Genomic DNA, 16,935 nt, shown 5'->3' with positions numbered 1-16,935 from the left:
ACAGTCCTAAAACATCAGTTCTGGATCTTTTCAGCAGAAATGATCAAAACCGAATTGTTGTGGTTTTTTTTCTTCTTCATTTACATTGTGTGCATTCTAAGGAGAAGAATTTTAAGGCAGCCAAATCTAGAGTAATTCAGAATATCCATCGTATTCCCAAAGGCTCACAGACAATGTGTGTGCAAAGAGATGTTGCAATTTTTCATCACCAATTAGACACCACAGATATTAATACGTCCTTAGGATGTTGAAGCTCCAAGGGGAAATACTCATAATTCAGAAATTTTCTCCAAAGTCTTAAATCAACTGCATGAATAAAGGAAAAGTGGATCATAAATATCAAAGAAAGAAAGAAGCTGATCCCCTCATTCTCCAAAGTTCTAACTGATAAAATGCAGTGTGATAAGCTGGAATCCATCCAGTTTCCAAGTTGCACTGTGAAGACTTACCTCCAATCTACATTCAAACAACTTCACTTCTACATCGATGGCCAGTTCACGAAGAAAAGACTTCCTGCATATACTCGTCAGTTTTCTAGATAAGAAATCCCACACCTGGGAAACCCACAAACAACTATGGATCCGGATCCAGTGACCCCCCCCTTTCATAAATAGCAAAATGCGAAGGCAGTGATTTGAAAGCCTTTGCCATCCCACCCTGCTCCAGGTTTGCACTCCACCTATACCTGGGAGTTAAAAGGAAAGAAAGCATTTAGCAAAAAGATCTTGGTGTCTGTGGATATCCAACAACAGCGAAAAAGAGGGAGAAAGCGCCCCCGGGAACAACTGCATAGATAAAGAGGCAGAGAAGAAACAACTGGGAAAGACGTTTTTTTAACTAGAGAAGTATGAAGTCTAAAGATACAAAGCGGTGAAGGTATTAAAATCTACTTTCTGCTACAGAAGTGATTCAGGGATGTCCGCAGCCCCAGAACAAGGGCACCTGGCATCCGTGTCTGCTGTGGGTGTGTCAGAAAGCCTTTTCTCCACAAGACTTTGTAATTATAGTGGACAAAGTGCCATTCCTCCACTTCAAATATGGAAAACGGAGACACAGGGAGGCTGGCACTGAGACACCCAAGCTCCTAGAAGCCTCCGCATTTAGGCCTCAGTATTTTCCCCACTGCAAGACTGGCGAAGCTGATCCAGCTTTGCTGAGTCCCCTCCCAGTAGCTCAAACACAAGCAACTCCCAGAAGGCATTTATAGGACCTTACAGCACCAGACCCTAACACTATACTTTCCTTTTCATAAGTCTGCCTTTATGACTTAAATCCATTTTACTTAAGGGCAAACTGGCAGTTTGCTTGATGTGGGCAAGCACCCACAACTCGGAGCTCTGGATACACCCTGAAACCACCTGTGTTTCATCTAGGCTGGCCCCACACAGCTGAGAGCTGCCCCCTTCATGGGACTGAGAACACTTACAAATAAGGACACTTTGAAGAGAGATGGAAACTGAATCGCACAGTTAATTCATGATTGATTTCTGAGCTCTCGTAGATTAGAGTTCTCATGTGCAGAATGCACCCATCGTACATTCTAAGGGCCTTGCTCATGCCATTGGAATTACTAATAAAAACAAAACAAATTTTAGATTACCATAAATGAACCCCACAGTAGATCCTGGTGATCACTTAGAATTGCGATCAGATTTATACCTCAGGCTGTTTCAAAGAACAGCGGTTAAAACAAATACTCAGATATTTTTTACCCCATCCAGCCCCTGAGGTCCTGCATTAAACATCACTCAGCTAAGCGTGAACTCTTCACTCCAGTTAATTTTTCATCTTTGGCTTCAGCTCCGAGATGACATTTCTACTTTGAGGAAGCCGTATAATTTCTGGTTCGCAGATCCTACTGTACGTCATCTTCAAATAAAACCATTTGGATTCATTTTAGCCTCCGCCCATTCTACCTTGGCTGAAAAGCAGCATATAGACAGGGCTTTGCAAAGGCTGTTTTGGAAGGAATTTTAATTAATTGCTTTGTGTACAATTTAGAATGTAGCAAAGGCTCATATTTCAAAGCCATCAGCATGACAGTGCCACAAAAGGGGAAGGAAAAATAACCCACTGAAGCCAACATCCATAAAAATGTGAAAGAGCTATGGTAAATTCTGAATGATAAGCATAAAAGGAGCCCCGTGAGAGACTTAACCTTCTGTCGTACAGTGACTATTTTGAGTTAAATTAGCATGATTATTCCATTATAAACTACTTTGTTTCAAAAGTTTTGTACTCTTAGCCATGGAAAATCTCTCTAGGCCTACCCTTGTTCAGGATCTCAGGGAGGGAATGGACCTTTCCAAACTAAACATCGAGTTTGGCTGGTTTTCAAAGCAGAGCAAAAGTTCAGAGATCAGAGGTGGTCTTCTTCGAGTATCAGTAACACCTTTGATCAATGAGGTATTAAATGTAATGAGAAAATCTCATGAATTAAATGAAAAATTAAGTCAGCTGGCAGAGATACAGCTGGGAGAAAACGACTGCTGAAAACATGCAACAATTAAACAGAAGTGAAAAACAGATTATGTGATGAGGTGCCTGCAATAACAGGACATTGAACTCAACAACCAAGATACGCCTTCTAGTCTCATACTCCGAAAGGCTTTTTTGATTTATGTTTCTCAGGAATTACCCGGCTGATGATGAGAAAAGCAAAGAAATTCTGCCTGAACATACCACTGCTGCTGTTGCTATTCCAACAAGGTGGAAGGAGCAAGAACTCAGAGGAGAGCAGGGCGTGTGGAAATGGCACTGTGCTGGGACTAGTGAGATCTGAGATCATTCCTAATTTCTGGCATGAGTTCAGCCAAGTCAATTATCATCCTGGCTTCTAAGAAGTCTATGGGAGATTTGCACCCTAAACAAAGTGCAAATAACTAAATTACTTAATTCTTTTTACATTTCCAACCGTTCCTCTATAGAGAGATTCTTCAGTTTACCCCTTTATGAAAAGGCTTTCCCCGCTTTCAATTTTTCTGAAGTCCTATGATCTTCACGCTAGCAGTCGTCTCTTAATGCTTTTATATACTACCTATATTAGAGGAAGCCCCAAGCGTGTTAAACACTTGTAGCCAAGTGACTACAGTTCTAAATAAGGTTTAATCAGTCACCTTCTAAATAGGACACAGACAGACAGCAGACAAGACTGATGGTGAAAAGGGCAAATGAGATGCCTTTACAAATTATACAACCTGGCTAGAGCTGAGCTGCTCTGGGACAACCACCACGTTGTTTAGGGCTGCTGGGTATAAGATACTCATGTTAAGGCCGTGTCTACACAATTTTTTATAGAATAAACTCAATGCTTTCTTTGGAGCCATTCCAGAGGCCAGCCACCAGTGGAGGAAATTAAATGACAAACCTGTGCTTAACGTTGTTAAAAGAAGATTAGTCTTATGGAAGTGCTTTCTGTGGAACGCTTATGGAAATGGAGATTTCTATCCCAAGTGTGTGCATGTGGGTACAGCGACGGCCCCTGCGGCAGCTCACGCAGCCAGAAGTGCAGGGCAGCAAACGACGTGGCAGAACCTGCACACCTTCTGCTCCGCTTGTTGCCCAGGCACAACTCCTGCGAGGGGCCGCTACCCCTGAATGTTACCTCCCGTGGATAACTTCAAAGTTGTACCTTCGGGCTGTCATGCTAAAAAGCAGCCTGCTGTCCCTTAAAGAAATGTAAAGGCACAGCATGTATTGTAACATGACGCTCTCATAATGGCTTGAACCCTCACTTAATCAAAACAATCATGGATATCAGTTGGAAAACCTCAAGAACAAGGGTTTGCAGCATCTGTTGTTCCACTAACAGGTATCACAAGCACTATGCGGAATTCATGTTTACAGGATCAGACCCTAAGGAAATGGCATCTGCTGAAGCCCAGCTTCTCTTGGCTTGTGTCAGAGCTTTATAGCTATTTAAACTCAATTGTTTATATGACAAACAACAACGTGGCATTACGTAATAGTTATATATAGCCAGCGAGACTCGGGAAGAGACCCATACTAAACACAGGAATCAAAAGCTCTTAACCCATTTTTGGTACCACAAGAATTAATAAAATTATCTGAGTTCAAAATGAATCAAGATAACTGCTGAGTGACTTAGATGCATAATGCAGAATTAAGCAGACCATGCTCATAACTTGGTGTTTAATCTCTCATGTAATATGCTGTTAAATGTGCATAATTAGAAACAAATACATAATACATCTCAGTCTGAGTTGCAGATGTGTTGCCTTCCAGCATGCTTATGGGCTCCTGACTACGGATAATGTGGCTTATATCAAATTTGCCTCTAGCTTGTGACTTGGTGGGATCTTGCCTTTTTAGCTAATTTTACTGTAACAACTGCAGAAGCCTTTCCTGCCTTTTCTTGGAGACTCTGAGGTCTTGCTGTACCTTGTCCAGCAAAAGCGTGCCAGCGTGGGAGGCTGCACTGCTCTCAGCGTCCTCCTCTTCAGTCACAGGGGCAATACAAGCCATGTCTTTACATCCAGACGGAGATTTCAAAGCACCTGGCTAGAAATCCACGTACTTTCTGAGAGGTGCCTACAAAAAGAATATCCGAAGGATAGCGATGCTATCGAATATTAGATGCTAGAGACCCTGAGAGCATCGAGGCAATACAATGATGTCACATCTTATATATTAGGGAAGGATGGGTGCCACCTTCTGGCAAAGGATTAGTCTGGGGAGCGCTGTGTGTGACCCCACAAGCGTTCCCAGAGTCAGCTCCTGGCTGCCAAGGCTCTGAGCACCCAACAAAACCAAGCCAGACAATGGGAGCTGTGAGCGAAAAGCAGACTTGCTCCAATGTGCAAACCTGTGCCAGCGCTCGCTGGTTCCAGGAGGGCAATGGCCCAAAGGCACGCACCAGCCAGCAGCTTTTGAGTGCACGGCAGGCTATTTGTGACCAGGAAATTCTGCCTCTTGGGCTGAATTTCCATACGTGTTTAATCCCAGTGACTGAGGAAGACGTTGGCAAAGAATATGCCCTGTCGAATGGAGGCAAATAAAGCACTTTTCTGCAAACGGAGCCTAACATTTATTTTGGGTGTGCGATGGAGTCTGAATTCATGTGATAGAGTAATCCTGTCGATGAGGTCATGTGTTCCTCTGAAGGGGCTTCTTTGTACCCCGGGTTAGTTAGCAACGCTTTTTCTGTTATCAAGCATCTGATTAAACTCACAAAAGACGGGTCTTTAAAAAACAGTCTCAGGCAGAATTGAGAAGTGAATAAATAAATTGTTGGGTTTTTTTTTCTTTTCATTTTATCCAACAGGAAAAGGCGAAAGAAATAAGACAGGAAAAGGGCACAAGAAAGGGATTAATTGTTCTCAGATGACAGAACAAAGGTCTTAAACTATTTTCAAATATTCTACAGAGCCCAGCCCTGTGGCAGATACGAGTTATACACACCCACGCGGCCAGTTTCACCTGCAGGGTCACAGTGCACTATCCAAATAGCATAAGCCTCCTTGAAGCCATCCTGTGCCTCTCACTGCTGGAGACACAGCGCCTGCCTTCTGCCATAGTGAAATCCTTTACCCAAACACTGGACTTTTGTTCCATTATGGGGGAACTAAAATGTGCCCCAATTTTTATGTGGCTTGAAGAAAGACTTAGCCCTTTGGATGAAAATATTTTTCATCCTGCAGCTCAGACAACTTTTATAACACTTTGTAGTATTCCTTACCACGTGGCAGGAACACCAGCTCAGCTCTGACAGCCAGGAAAAAGCAAGTTATAACTAAATCGTTACTAATTTCCCTTGCAGAACACACTCACAAAGTCAGGTTAGATTGTGAAGTCAAAGAAGAGTGAAACTGGAGTTGTTTTGCACTGATTTATCTGTAAGCACTCAGAGATGCTTATAAATGGTAAGATATCTGCCGTTAAATATCTGTACTTATTAGAATTACAGTATTTCAGTTTATTTATTTTGTGGCATCAGTGATACCCTATATTAGAAATAAAAAATTAACTCAATTCCTATCCTTCTGCATTATTCATTATTCTGCATTATTTCATTCAGTATTTCCCTGTCCTCCCAACTGAACGTCAGAACAACCAAACAGATGCGTAAATGTTGGCTCTATAAAAAGAGTACTATAAAAGAACTGTGAGTAAGTGATGATAAAGCAACAGGTACAATTGCTTGAAAGTTTGTTCACAACATATTTTGCCAGTGAAAGGTGACATTTTTTCATTTAATTCTGAAAACTCAGCAAGAAGAAAACTAAAATATAGTCAGCAGCATTTCAGGAGTTCCCTTTCTCAAAAAAAAAATTCCATCCTACCCTGAAAAACCTTTCTGAGGAAATCTTTGAAACCAGCAATTTTTCTGCTATAGCTTGTTTTAAACAAAATGGCCTTTTTGAAAGAATAACGACCTCAATCATTTCTTCAACCTCCTTTTTCTAATAAAACACAGAGCAGCCTCAATTACTAAGTAAAAAGCATCATGAAGGTGAAACTACAGTGCTCATGCTCTCCTTCACCCCAGGACAGGAGGAGAAAGGGAATTAATCTTATGCTGATTTACACCTCAAAGTGCAGAGATGTGCCCACTGGAAGGTAAGACACGTCAGTACATTTTAAAACATCATTAGACATCAAACTGAATTTTCACATAGCAAAATACTTCAAAAATAGTGGTCCAAGAGCCAAACAGCTTTTTATTGATGGCTGACTCATTGTCCAATTACCTTCCTGTTTCTTACCATCTTTGAGGACACCGATTCTTCTGTTTGCAAGGCAAGTTCTGCTTATTATACAAAAAAGTATCATAACTACATATAACAATAACACTTCCCCCGCACCCCCCAGCATGTTTGGCTGGAAACCGTCTTGGCTCAAGATGTGAAGCAAACAGCTTGACAGACTGGGAAAAGAGAAGAAAGAAGAGCTGGGGAGGGGGAGCAGCGGAGAGAGATACTAAGATTTCTCAGTTTTCTAATTTGCTTGTAGTGTCCTGGTGCATTAGCCAACCTCACCTTCTCTTTTCCTACAAAGCATGTTAGACCAGCTGGTGAATTTGACCTCTGGCACTCCAGCGATTCACAGCAGCTAAAAATATGTCTCTGTACTACTTTTTTAAAAATACAGTTTTTGCTTGAGGCAAAATAAGGATAAGATCATGTAAAAAGGATGCCACTGAATGAGTTCAAGGGAATAATGCAAGCTGCAGTACGCTGACTGAAGTAACGTCTCACATGGTTTATGGTACTGCTTTTTTCTGCCTCAGAGGTACAAAGCCCAGCAAATTAAAATGCTGCATCTATAAAAAAAGCCCTGCACAGGGTTTGGGGTTTTTTTTGTTTACAAATTGGGTTTATTCCCATTATTACGTGAAGATAATTATCTCTGAATGCTGAGCTGAAAAAGCCAAACAAATGTTCATTTGGACTAATACATTTTTTTAAATATATTTCAGCTGGCATTTACAACAGTGCCTTGCATGTTGCTGCGATTTGGGTCCTGCTACTCAGGCAGCGTAAGAAGAGGAGCGAGTATCTTCCAGATTTGTCCTGCAGGGAAATGTGGAAGACAACGGCCGGCAAGGGAGCACACAGCTCACTTCTGCTCTACCCGAGAGCCTTGGTTTGTGGTGCTGTGGGGATGGATCTTTATGGAGAGTAGAGACTCTCCTTTTTTATGAAAACCAGGAATACAATCTCCCAGATGGACTTACTGGGGAGTCTACTGCTGACTGATGCGAAAATCAAAATGGAAATAAAGTTTGAGATGAACTGATATATAGTTTCAAAAGCTTATATAGCCAAAGAATATGTCCATCTGGGAGTTACAGTTCAATGGAATGGTGAGGCAGAGACTGCTGCCTTATAGTATCATTGCAAAGTGAGAAATGAACAGGTCTCCCACTGAACGGATTCCCCAGGCCCAGAAAAAACTATATCAACAGTTGAGACAAAAGCTTCCCAACCAAGGGTCTGCCATCTCTGAGTCTTCTGAACCGTAACGAGAGAAATGAAGCTAAACAGAGCAGGCTCGTTAGGGCTGGACGTGTGGAGTTCCCACAGAAACGTGCTCTCGGGAGAGACTCCAGAAAGTGCTCACAACCTTGGGATTAGTAGTGTGGTCTTGTGGTTAGAACTGAGGACTGAAACTCAGGCATCCTGCACTGAAATTATTTTATAAATCATCTGGTGTGTCTCAGTTTATCCACTGGTAAAACCACACAGGGGGAACGTACATCTCAGCAAATTAAGTAGCACAAGGACCTCACAAGAAAGGTACTGTCAAATCCTCATTTCCATAATTAAACATCTTCCTGAAGAGTGCTATAAAATTGCCAGAACATACATAACTAAAAAGCGAAGAACTGGAGTGTTATCCCTGGCAACATAAGGGAGAAAAGAATCACAGATAGGGAAATGTCTTTTGCCCTGAAGAATGTCTGACCACAGATGGGTAGCAAATATGCAGATAATTACATGACCACTTGAAATTCTAGGGTAGCAACGGAAAATTGAAGACTTATTCTGAAGCCATAAGCCATAGGATGTGCCAAGAATCCATGGAAATAAATGATAATCTTAACAAAACCCACAGAGAAACACACCGAAAAATCTGAGAAAAATCTGCAACCGAGACAAAATACATAGATCCAGCTAATTATCTTATATCTACAGAATGCCCTTTCATCTATAACAGTCTCCAGACATTTTATGAAATCAGGGGAATCATTCATACACACATGTATGCACAATGTTCCTCCACAATGAGCTGTATCCACCGTTGTGTAGCAACATCTTCTGCTGTTACACAACTGAAGGGATTCGCGCTTTCAGGCAGGAAGTAAAGAAGAATACTAACATCCAGCTCAAACCACAGGATTTCTGTACGAGCCACAAGAAACAAACTAGTTATTTTATGGGGCAGATTATTCAAACGTGTTACATACAAACTAAACAAGAGAAACAGAATTAGAAGAGGTAACTTCAGGAGAAGCAGCACCAACCCCATCTGGTCTAGCTCCCAGTGACTGAGATGAGGCACAAGTTAACAGGGAATTCAGGCTGTCCTTGGAGCTTGTTTTTTGTTAAGAGCTCGGACACTTGCACATCAATTTCTGGAAATGGGAACTCAGAAAAGAGAAACAAAACAAGCAGGTCAGTGGGGTGCTTTTGAGCTGCATTCAGACTCATAGCAGGGTGCACAGCAATCAGCCAAGTAGAGCAATTTGCTACAAACTTGAGAGGGGAAAAAAAAAAAAAGAACAGAAAAGACAGGACTACGCGTCTGCTAAATACTTTTTTTTCCTCCCATTTGCAAAGCAATCTCTGTTCTTACTATAGCTTTACAGAGCTGGAAGAAAAAAGGCACTAGCAGATACAGCCTAGACAAAAACTGGATTAGAAACAGCAGGACACATCAGTGATGTGAACAGCAAAGACAATGGATTCAGAAAAACTGTCACTGTTCTAAAAACAGAAGCAGAACTGCAGAAACGGGTCAACTCAGAAGAACTCCATGGAAAGCAGAAGGGATGTAATGACACCTTCTTTTTGCTTAGCTTCCCACTGAAATCCCCATTTGCATTTACAGCACAGAAGTGAGTTTTAGCCACTAGTCTCTGAGGACGTGTGCTGCAGAACTCTGTACTGTTAAATGTGGAATGGAACCAGGTCCATAGCAGAGCTGCCACAGACCAGCTAGATCAGTGCCTTTTCCAATATAAAAAAACCCTTTCACAGAAAAAGCAACTTTTGCTCATAATCTCACAGCAGAAATCACTATTGCCTCCTAAGTATGTACTGTACCTTTTAATAAATCCTTTCCTAATAGCAAAAGCATTCACTTGGTCTCTTGGCTTTTTCCTCTTCATAGCAAAGACACAGAGCTGGAAAAGATCTATGGTTTTCTAAACTTGTCTTTGGAAAGTTTCTTTGCCAAGTTACACTTTGTCAGGAGCTCATTATTTTTCTGGGTAGACACTCGAGACTTCACATTGAATTATTTCGAGGGCTTTGCTGATGCAGTTTCAAACTATGAGGTTTGTGTGCTTTTTTGCATGAATCACGGCAACTTACACTCATTCCACATACAAAGCTCTGCTTCATTTACAGACCCTTCTCCACAGTGTTTCTTTCAAAACCACCTATAGGTTTTCCAAAGCCCGTTTCACAGAGTCCTAGATGGTTTTGTGATGAGATGGGAAGAGCAGAAGTTCAGGACTTCTGCATTTTCTTCCCACTCCTTTCACACTGAGCAGAGTTTCTGAGAACAAAGCAGCAGCCAATTCTGGAGATAAGAGCTTGGACAGTCTCATTTGTCTCTAAAATTCACAACTGAGGTATCAAACATCAGCTTTTCTGCAGATAACGAGAGGTAAAAACCAAATCATCAATACTCTTGATAAATATAATATGAATAGCTGAATAAATAGGTGGTGTGCTATAAAAAGCAGATGGCAGATTAATAAATTTACCAAAAATATTGCTGAAAACTATGCAGTAGAAAATGGGATCTTTGCATTTAAAGGAACCATGAACCGTTGACATATTAAACAAATACTCACGTGGTGTACAAGGGAATAGGCTAAGCACACTGAGACAACATTGCTTTGTAAAGCATCTCTGATGAAGCTGTTTTCTAAATTTCTTCTGGAGGCCCGAAGGAAGAGGTTAGACAAAATTCTACCCAGTTCACCCAGCATCACGCTTTTCCATATTTAAAGTGAATTTAGCTGAAAGAATGCCAGGTACAGAGGCAAGTGCTGTGGAATTCTTCTGGTTTAATGACTTTGCTGTAACTAAGAGCACAAACAATTTACGTGTATATTGGTCTGGAATAACAAAAAGCGTTTAACTAGTATGAATTGCTACAGATTATACTTTCGGAATTCATTGTGGTTATTTGCATGCAGTTTGTAATTTTACTTTGATTTAACCATATACTTATTCAAGCGCAGAAAACGACGTCTCTAAAAACGTCTCAGAACTCAGTCATAAAAGCCTGTAATACTCTTGGCAACCAGAAATATTATTACTTGCCTCCTGTCATTAGCTGACTTTGTTCATCATCTTAAGAGAAGCTGGGGAAATATATAGGTAACCCCTTTTCCAGGCAATTCTTTACTTTTAAAGCAATTATTAGTTTACTTGGGCGGCTTTTCCTCCCCGCCGGAGCTCCTCTGTCCTTGGTACTGGCAGCTCAAACGCGCAGGAATGTGCACATTTTTCTAACTCGCGAGACCACAGGAGGAGTTCCTTGAAATCGGACTTCCAGTAATCGCCCCCAGGCTGGAGAGCTGCTTGGCCTAGTTCTGTCAGATGTGGTAGCATCAAGAATTTGCATCTTTGGCAAGCTAGGGTAGGGTAGCAAACACTTGGTACAACAACATATATGATGAAGAGTGAAGATGGAGTGAAATCAACCATGGCTTGGCAAGACAAAAAAAAAAATAAATATAAATTTGCTTCACAAAATATGAAACAAACTGAGTGCAAGGCATTTGGAAAATAGAGGAGACTGTTGCTAAAAAGTTCGGTCTGAGGATGTTTCTCAGTGCTCTGATGTAAAGCAGAAGCACTTATGTAATGTAATGGAAAATACAGCCATATACACAGCCCTGAGCAAGTGATTAGTTGCAATGGTGACTGAACTCGGACAAAAATCTGCGCTGCTGCTTCAAATGTCAGCAAATTGGGCACTGTTACGCTAATGGGAGACTTGAGAGACCTCCACCAACAATGCCCTGACCTCGTTCTCTTAGCCCACAGTGACTTGAGACCTGCCTGTGCTAAAGTCTTAGCTGACAGCAATTTGAGACGTGGAATAAAAGAAGGGATGTGGAACTCAATTATCCAGCAACAGATCGCCAGTGAAATCAATGCAATTGTGTCACATGAGAATTTGGCTGGCAGCCTCTGAAGTCTGCATAGGAGAAAACCATCCCCTCAGAAATGCAAGCCAAAGTGAAGCGGACAAGGCATAATGCGGACAATGAAGTGCCACTCCACGCATGAAAAATGCTCGGTGGATTCTAATTTCCTCTCTGTCAGGCTGGTTTTATCCTCATGTTACTCCATGAGCAGTACTCCTGACCTACATGAGCACAAACCAAATCAGATCAGGCCAAGGCACCCTCTGCAAAAAGAAAATTCTCTACTATGTAATTAAGACAATGTCAATCACGTCTACTATAGGCATATTCAGCAGCCCATATCAAAGTGAAAAAATAATTGCTCATGTTAGCAGAAAAAGCCCTCTCCCCAGGTGAAACCACTAAAGTTAGACACCACAGACTCAAATTTTATTTACACTAAGGCCCCCTTTTTGTCAGCATAGTAGGGCATATTAATAGGATATTAGGATTCGGGATTATAGGATATATATAAGGCATATTTCTATTTACAGGAATTACACTTTTTTTACATCAAGTGTGAGTTTTATGTATATATATACAGACACAAACATAGTTTAACGGTTCCTGCACATGTTCTGAGCAACAAAAATAGTACAAAAGAGAGTCAGGTCACAACCTGGAACGCACTGTATTAGTTCAGGATCAGACTTCACCCATTTGAATAGTGCCAGTGGGACCATTAGTAATGTGGAAATGTAATCACACACAAATCTAGAGGGATGCCAACCAAACCAAATGAACTCTGTCCAAAATGACCTTCCTCAGCACTGACATGGCATTACAATGTCAGAAGCACGGGGCTTCTGAGAACACAGATGGGGCAGGAATACTGAGTTCCCAAAGGTGCAAGAGCCTGGGCACCACGTCCAGTGATGGGGAAAGCATGGCCAGGCACACAGGGCTGGCTGGTAGTAAGCCATATTTCCTTGCTTCTGCCAGCAACCCCGTCATATCCCAGTGTACTACTACTAAGGCAAATAAACAGTGTATGAAATAACAGCCTGAGAATGACAAATAAAATACAAATAATGTTAATGCATTTGAGAATGGTGCTCTCTGTAGGCTCTGCATTCTTTCCATCAAACCCGGATCTGCAGCATTTGTAGTGCTGGATCACTGTGACTGACTTGCTAACCTGTAAAGTGTATAAGTCCACATCATAATTAACGCTTGGCAGTGGAAATATAAATTCCCTGGCTTGTAGATGGTATATCCTCCTATAAACACTTCACTTGGCCACCAAACTGGAAAAATAGATAGGACATTCATAAGGAGTGCTCACCATGGGAAATGCCAGCATTTTTCCTGGAAACTATTTACATTGCCAAAATATTTCAATAAGAAAAATGATCTGAGACCTTTCCCTTAATATGCATCCTGTTCTCATTTGACTTGTAGTCTACAGTGCGCAGCATTCATTGAGTCAGACTTGAATTACTGTAGTACAAGCAAAGCAGAAGGGAAGTACAAGCCACAAGTAAAGGAAAAATATGTGTTACACTGTGTCTCACTAAGAGGAATGGATTGCCTACACATCACAAGCTACCTTTATATCTTTCTTGGCATAGCCCTTTGTCACATAGCACAGAGAAACTATTTAGGAGGATTCAGCATATCCGAAAGAGGCTGGCTTTCCAAAAGAACCAGTAAAAACAAAGAACCAGTGCACAGTGGGCACTGAGCTCCTTTTGAAAGTCTAACAAACTGACTTCTGACAAAATGAGATCATGCCAGGCCAAGAAGGAAGATAACCACAAAGGTCTTGTACTGAGGTGTACAAGACATACTGAAAGCAAACCTTTCCTGTCCAAATAAAGGCTTTTCATCAAACCAAAGAGGCAGAAAACCACAGTCACAAGAGCGTTCAGCTCACAGTTGGCTCTCTCACCTGCTAGCCCTGCATCCTGTCTTTGACACAAGCCCAAAACTAATTGACAAAAATCTGCCTGTTTCCAGTCCTTTTAATTTCTTGGGAATGAAAAGTGAACTCCTTTCTTGGAAATAAATCTTTTTTTAAAAATCTTTTTCCAGCATGAGTTTCTTAATGGTGGAAATAACTGTTTAGCCAGTTCTGATGGGCACACAGGGAAACAATTTCACAGTTTAATTTTCAAGTATACTTCGAAGAAGATATTTACATCTGTTTTAGCTTTGTGCTGCCAGAATGGTGTAAAAGAGCATAAATTTAAAGAAGAATCAAAACAGTTTAGATTAATATTATGGTTAATATCCTGATCCAGTAAGAAAATTAGCATTTGTAATTTTAGGTTTATGAGCTTATGTTCCGGTGCATGTCGGGATAAAGCACAGACTTTCGTTGACTCAAGTACTTAGTTGAAGCAAAATCATTACACTGGAATTTCACCAGGCACCCAGTTTCAGACTCCTTTGGGTATCTTGGCCAATATCTATACACATATAGTCAATGCTACAGCCTGGCATGGGGAAGAGGCAGACTTCCACAAGAGACCTCTGTTGTGCCTATGATTCAAGCAACTGGTTTCAAAATCTGTATTAAAGATTTCTGTTCTACCGCCCTGTAATTTCTACTCAATTACTAAAAAGAATATGTTTTCTAAGCATGAAACAATATCATTTTTGTCAAGAATTTGGAAACCGAGCACTTATATGAATTGAAGAAAGCTTCCTTTCTCTTCCCTGTGCGGTTCTGGTTATGGGGAAAGAGCTTTCTGTGTGAGTAATCTTTCTAAGTAGGAAGCAGAGCTCCCCTATTGCTAGGGAAGAATGGACCTCCAGTAGGCTAATATGTGATGGATGACTGAATGCAAACTTGGCAACGTTGTTCTCCGCTACCCAAAGAATACAAAATGCCACAGGCTGTTCGTACACAGGGACTCTCTAGTTGGAAGTTCTGAAAACTTGGCAACATCCCCCCTTAGTTTAATTGAAACTACAGTAGCGACAATTAAGGATGGGAATTTGGAGAAATTTCATGCAACAAGATCAACTCAGGATAAATTTATCTTTGTTGACTGACTCATGCATAAGCCAAACAAAAACATAAAAGGAAAATTATTCTCATTGACTCCACAACCTGAGCAGCAAAATCTCACATTTGTTTATGAGGGGTACTTTATGGGATACAATGTACGTTAACTTGTATTCTTTAAAGTCTACACCCAGATATACTCACTGAAGCCATAGGGCTGTTTGTTGTTGTTTTGTCAGTGACAGGATATGCAATATATAGGAGAGAGAGAGAGAGAAATGATGCATATAGAAATCCAGTGAAATATTACATTAAGACCACGTCTAGTTAATAAGGGCACGTATATCATTCCAGTGAAATGTTAAAAAGAGACACGAAGTAATTCAACTTTGTCCTGTTAGTAGAAGGATCCCTATTATATTCCTTCTTTCAATGCCTGAACACTTTCTGCTGGATCAAGAGACATCTCTTGTCAGGCAGAATCCCACTCTGACGACTCCTCCCCAGCCTGCCCATTCCGCACAGTTTAGTTACATCATACATTGAAAGATTTGACTAGCTGGAAGAATGCCCGGGTTTTAACTTTTCCCACATGTGGAAGGCATTTACCTTCAGCTCAGATTGGACAGAGGGTCGAATGTATGAGTGGACAGTAAGTACTGAGTTAGGGGAAGTTTCACACTTGTATGAACCCCAGAGCTCGATGGAAACTGAGACGGCTCAAGATTGTCTCTCGGGGTCGTTCATTTTCCTTCTTTCCGGTAGTCCCATTCCTCAAAGAACTGCCTTCTTCCTTCTCTTTTCTCTTCACTACACAAAGAACTTTTCTGAACAGCTAATAATAGCTACTATAAGTAATTTGTGGCAGAGAGCATCACTTATTATGTCTATTCACTCTTTCTAATACAAGGAGGCTATAAAATACTGTAACAATAGTAGCAACATCATCAACTTCTAATAAACTCCTACACAAAACCAATAGAAGGCATGGACAGCAAGTCCACTTTGATATCAGGCAGTTTAATGAATTAAATTACATCTTATAAAATCATAAGTGATCTGTACACATCCCTTATTTTTCAACTCTTGAGCTCAAGTTATGATGTTTCCTGTCCAGAACTTAGTAGTTACTAGTCCTACAATTGCTTGCGCTATTTTTGCATATTTCTGAGCCTGGGTGATGACAAAATATTTACTCATTAACTTAATTCACTCTGCTGTCTTCCTCAATTTCCTACTTTGGTAACAATGATTTTTCTGCAATATTACAACAGCGACTACCTTAAAACTACTGTGGGTAGCTATTATTACATTTTACAGTAGTTTCAGACTTCTGTAGTTTATAATCACTGGTTTTGATAACAGATCAGTCTTTGAGACGGGTTTGCTATATTCACACCAGAAGTTAAGTCTAAGAAAGTGCACGTTGGTAAATCAGAGCACAATTTTAAAGCCCATTATCTCAAACTGCCACAATTTGAAAACAAAAGCTTTTTTATTCTTGGAAAGCTGAGATTTCTAACTTTCCAGTGGTATAAATCATCCATTTCTAAGCCTAGAACTTTATGAGACACTGGACCTTAAAACTGTCAATGGCCCTTCAGCTTAGCAGGCTGTGATGGCACACGTCCAACGACGAACATAGCAAGTCACAGGCTTCAAATCAGAGTAACTTTTAACCACTCTGAATTTCTCATGTTTCGATATATGTCACACTGGTAGGACAGGCAAATATGTAGCTGATAATGAAGCAGACACCACCCTCTGCATTTACACTTCCTTCCAAGTGCAATATTCAACCTCGACAGATACCAGGGCTCACTAACGGAAACTGTCAACTGAGTGAACACTGTTTCTCCCTTACAGATTTGCCAATAAGGGACATCCATTTAGACCAGACAACTATTATACAATCCAGTACATTTCATTGCCATTTAGCACCACTCAAACCTCTGAACACACCCTACAAAGCCAAATGAACAGATGAACTGTTGTGTTGTATGAGGATAATGGCAGAGAACTGCACAAGCAGGTCTAGTATTTCAAATGGTTTTACCAGAGGAGATGAAAGGGTTAAAGCTCCAGCTCC

The 16,935-nt window shown here is 40.9% G+C and overlaps 1 protein-coding gene across 8 annotated transcripts in view; it reads right to left on the bottom strand.

Moving 5' to 3' along the window:
* TNC (tenascin C) overlaps positions 1-16,935 on the bottom strand; it is a 106,148-nt gene that overhangs the window by 54,377 nt on the left and 34,836 nt on the right. The gene's annotated exons all lie outside the window — the stretch shown is intronic.

The sequence above is a fragment of the Rissa tridactyla genome, chromosome 14, assembly GCF_028500815.1.
Source record: "Rissa tridactyla isolate bRisTri1 chromosome 14, bRisTri1.patW.cur.20221130, whole genome shotgun sequence".
Classification (NCBI taxonomy): Eukaryota; Metazoa; Chordata; class Aves; order Charadriiformes; family Laridae; genus Rissa; species Rissa tridactyla.
The sequence above is the reverse complement of the archived record's forward strand: the minus strand, read 5'-3'. Positions and strand labels throughout refer to the sequence as shown.